Consider the following 4,327-nt stretch of genomic DNA (forward strand, 5'->3'; position numbering starts at 1 on the left):
TTAGGCCCGATCCCTGTAAACCAGCAGTAGGACATCCTTCCAGGGGTCCCAGATTGAAGAGGGTGCAGGCTGGGCTGAGGGACATTCCCTCCAGCCCCCGAGTGCACAAATTTTTGTGCACCGGGCCACTAGTTACTTTATATCTGGTATTAAGATCTCTCCAACTTTGTTCTTTCTCAATATTGGTGTGGCTATTTGGGGTCTTTTTTTGGTTACAAATAAATGTCTGAATTATTTTTTCTAGATCTGTGTAATATGTCATTGTATTTTAATAGGGATTGCATTGAATCTATAGGTTGCTTTGGGTAGTCTGGACATCTTAATTATGTTAATTTTACCAATCTTTGAACATGGTATATTCTTTCACTTGTTTATATCTTCCTCTATCTCATCCGTTTTTAATTAAAACTTTCAGCAAAGTAGGAACAGAGGAATCATACCTCAACATGATAAAGACCATATATATAATAAATCTATAGCCAAAATCACACTCAATGGGTGAAACTAAAACCATTTCTCCTAAGAACTACTCTTATTCAACATAGTACTGGAAGTCCTAGCCACAGCAATAAGACAAGAAGAAAACAACTGTCAGTATTCACAGATGACATATTACACATAGAGAACCCTAAAGACTCCCAGTCTTTTTGGAGGGTCCCTGGTGCAGAACAATGGGAGAAACTGTGTGTGACTGGCCCTGTGTACCCTGGTTGGAGCTATCAGCAATGCACAGCTTGTGGCTCCCTCTCCTGGGGCTGGGTGTGCTTTGACAGGACCAAGATATACACCAAGGTCTGCTTTTCTGGCCCCAGGTCCAGAAGCAGATCAGGCAAAGACTCAAAGGCCCCAGAGATACACCTCTGCCTGCAGACTGATTGCTATTCTCAGTCCCTTACTGAGCCTCAGGCTGCAGACTATAGCAAGGCATAAACTCCATATGGTGGGGTGAAAGGTTTTCCAACAGGGTAAGGCAATTGCTTCCCCTTCCGTTTCCCCCCACCCCAGGCAATAGCTGCCTGGATGATTAAGTTCTGCTTGAGAAAGATGTCCTATGCAGTATGGGGGAATGATTCAGCATAGGAATCCAGGTGACTACACTCAGAGCTTAATCCCCAGAGCCCACAACCCTGGATCCTCCTTACAGAACTCTAGTCCACTCTGCCCTCCCTCTGCCAGAGCCCAAGGTGAGTGGCTGCATATGAAATTTTGTACATTGGCCCTTCAAGAGGGTGTCTGTCTTTCCAGAAGTTTCTCCCTAACAGACAGAAACCCCACTGTTTTTCATAGCCAGATGTTATATGGGCACTTTTCTCAGTTCTGATGCTCTGGACTGGGAGACCAGCTTGGGGTTTCAACCCCAGAGTTATCAGTAGGAGCCCCCACAGCTGAAATATCTCTCCAGAAGTTCAGCTGCTGTCTGTGGGAACCCAGCCAGCCCTTTTGCATCTCTGCCCTTTCTACCAGATTCCATCTGGTCTCCACTTTCCATCCTTGGTTATGATGGTTCTCTTCAGCTAGTCTTCAGTTGATTATTCAGGATGGATTTTCCTATATTTTAGCTGTAATTCCATTTTGTTCCTGGGAGAGTGTCAGTGTAGCTTCCACTTACTCTGCCACCATTTGGAATCTCTTTGCATCATTTCTGTATTCAATTTTTAAGTTATTTCATAACCCTATTGAGTGTGTTTTAAGTAACATGGCTTGAACGAACCACCCAGGTCCTGTGGAAGTGCCACACAAGAACATGAGATTTCTCATTACACACAATCCAACCTTAAACAGATTTATAGAGGAACTTAAGGAATATGGAGTTACTGCAATATATGAGTATGTGAAGCAATTTATGACACTACTCTTATGGATTAAGAAGGCATCCATGTTCTTATAAGTACCGCGCGCTAACCGATTGCGCCACTGGAGCTCCAACATCCATGTTCTTGATTGGCCTTTTGATGATGGTGCACCACCATCCAACCAGACTGTTGATGACTGGTTAAGTCTTGTAAAAATTAAGTTTTCTGGTCCTAGCCAGTTTGACTCAGGGGATAGGCCATCAGCCTGTGGACTGAAGGGTCCGGGTTCGATTTTGGTCAAGGGCACTTGTCTGGGTTTCAGGCTCAATCCCCAGTGTGGGGTGTGCAGGAGGCAGCCGATCAATGATTTTCTCTCATCATTGATGTTTTCTATCTCTCTATCTCCCTCTTTGAAATCAATAAAAAAAATATATATATATATAAAAAGAAGGCTGATGGACACCTTCAGCAGGGCTGAAGATCTGCATGTTATTGCCTGCTGCCAGACAGCTGAGGGCAGTTCCCTCAACCTGATAATCCTTTACTGCTTACCAAACTTTACCTTTGATATGTATATCTGCTTTGCTAAAGGGCAAAATGTGTGAATAAAAAGCCTTGGGTCCTGAGATTGGAAGAGCTTAGTCACTAGAGTCGAACCTGGGACCTTTCAGTCCGCAGGCCGATGCTCTATCCACTGAGCCAAACCGGTTTCGGCAATAAAAATATATTTTTTTAAAAATTAAATTTCGTGAAGAACCTGGGTTGTATTGATGTTCATTGTGTTGCTGGCCTTGAGCTCCAGTGCTTGTTGCTCTAGCATTAATCAAAGTTGGAATGAAATATGAAGATGCAGTATAGTTCATCAGACAAAATCAGCGTGGAGCTCTTAATAACAAGCAACTTTTGTATTTGGAGAAGTATCCTTCTAAAATGTGGTTGTGCTTCAAAGACTCCAATGGCCATAGAAATAACTGTTGCATTCAATAAAATGGGTGCTTGATGCCATTGCTTTGGAAGTGGAACTTGAGACAGGACCAAATTTGTCATACAGTCTAAGGAAGCTTCTACAGGAGTATTGAAAAGCAGTTTTATCAGGCCACAAGCTTGACAGAATTTCAACCTCTATGTTTGGGTTATGATCAACCAATTTTGACACTTAGCAAAAGATTCTTACTGTTCAGCATTTAAAAAGTGCTTATTATTTGTACCAACTGATTTTTCCTGAAATCATGCAGTATTGAGTTATGTGTTTAAATCTATTCCCATGCCAGAATCTTATCAGCATATAAGATATTAGAAAGATTAGGTTCCAAAATACCCAGCACAATCTATACTAATTTAAGGGTAATATGCTAATTAGACCGGGAGACTGGATATATTCCGACCATCTGACTTCCTTCCAGACAAAGCCACAGTGGTGGAGGCTGAGGCAGAGGTGGTTAGGGGCCATGAGGCTGGCAGGGGAGAGGTTAGGCAGTGATCAAGCCAGTAGGCAGGCAAGCGGTTAGGAGCCAGCCCCGGATTGTGAGAGGGATGTCTGACTGCCAGTTTAGGCCCCATCTGTGGGATCAGGCCTAAACTGGCAGTTGGACATCCCCCAAGGGGTCCTGGATTGGAGAGGGTGCATGCTGGGCTGAGGGACCCCCCACCCCCATGCACAAATTTTGTGCACCAGGCCTCTAGTACTTATATATTTTTAGTATCATACAGAACTAAAATCCCAGGAACTATGAACATTCTGGACCTTATGTGGGTTAGCCCTTCAGTGATTTCAAACACAGAAAGTAGGGCCTATATAATTATTGCCTGTTCATTCATTTTGTTTTTAGATCTCCCATATTAATGTAAGTATACATCAGGTTTGCTCAACTTTTTCCAAGTCTGAGTGATTATTTAATGTCTTTCTATAAATCTCATTTTGTGCTGTTATGGAAAGCCTCCATTTTGAAAATCTGCATTGTACAGAAGCACATGTCTTTGATGTCTCCAGACAAAAAGCCTTACAGTTAATTTTAACGTTTGCACTTAATGTGCAACCTATAGGGAGGGCCTGAGAAAAGAATGAGAGGGGGCTATTAAGTATTTTTAGTAAAATGTTGCCTTTGTCTTGTGTGGAACATGTAGAATATGCTCTTTGGTAAATATTTTTTTAAAGGTAGACATGCTTTATTGTAGCTAAAACGATTCTTAATCATAAAAATTCTGAATTCTTGTATTTTTTTCATACATTCTGAAGTTTACCAACTTTTTTGTTTGAAGTGTGATTTTTTTTTTTTCCTTCCAACCCTCTTGCAAAAAAAAAGAAGTGGGTTTCTGCTAATGAATTGAGCAGACATCTAATATTTTATATGCCTTTTGAGCTGTGTAACTTAATATTTGAATACTTGATAATTTATTTTATTATGTAATTGATAAAATGGTGATGTGTATTAATGTTAGTTCAACCATATATTTATACTGTCTGGGAAGGTGTGGTTATAGTTCTGTGAGAGAAATAACTTGTCAGTGTTCACCAACCTGTAAAAATCCAGTGC

General features: G+C 41.3%; 1 pseudogene; it reads left to right on the top strand.

Moving 5' to 3' along the window:
• The first annotated feature begins 1,696 nt into the window (after positions 1-1,696).
• Positions 1,697-2,780, top strand: LOC102258726 (annotated as a pseudogene).
• Positions 2,781-4,327: the final 1,547 nt, after the last annotated feature.

Source organism: Myotis brandtii, unplaced genomic scaffold (assembly GCF_000412655.1).
Source record: "Myotis brandtii unplaced genomic scaffold, ASM41265v1 scaffold387, whole genome shotgun sequence".
In the NCBI taxonomy this organism is placed as follows: Eukaryota; Metazoa; Chordata; class Mammalia; order Chiroptera; family Vespertilionidae; genus Myotis; species Myotis brandtii.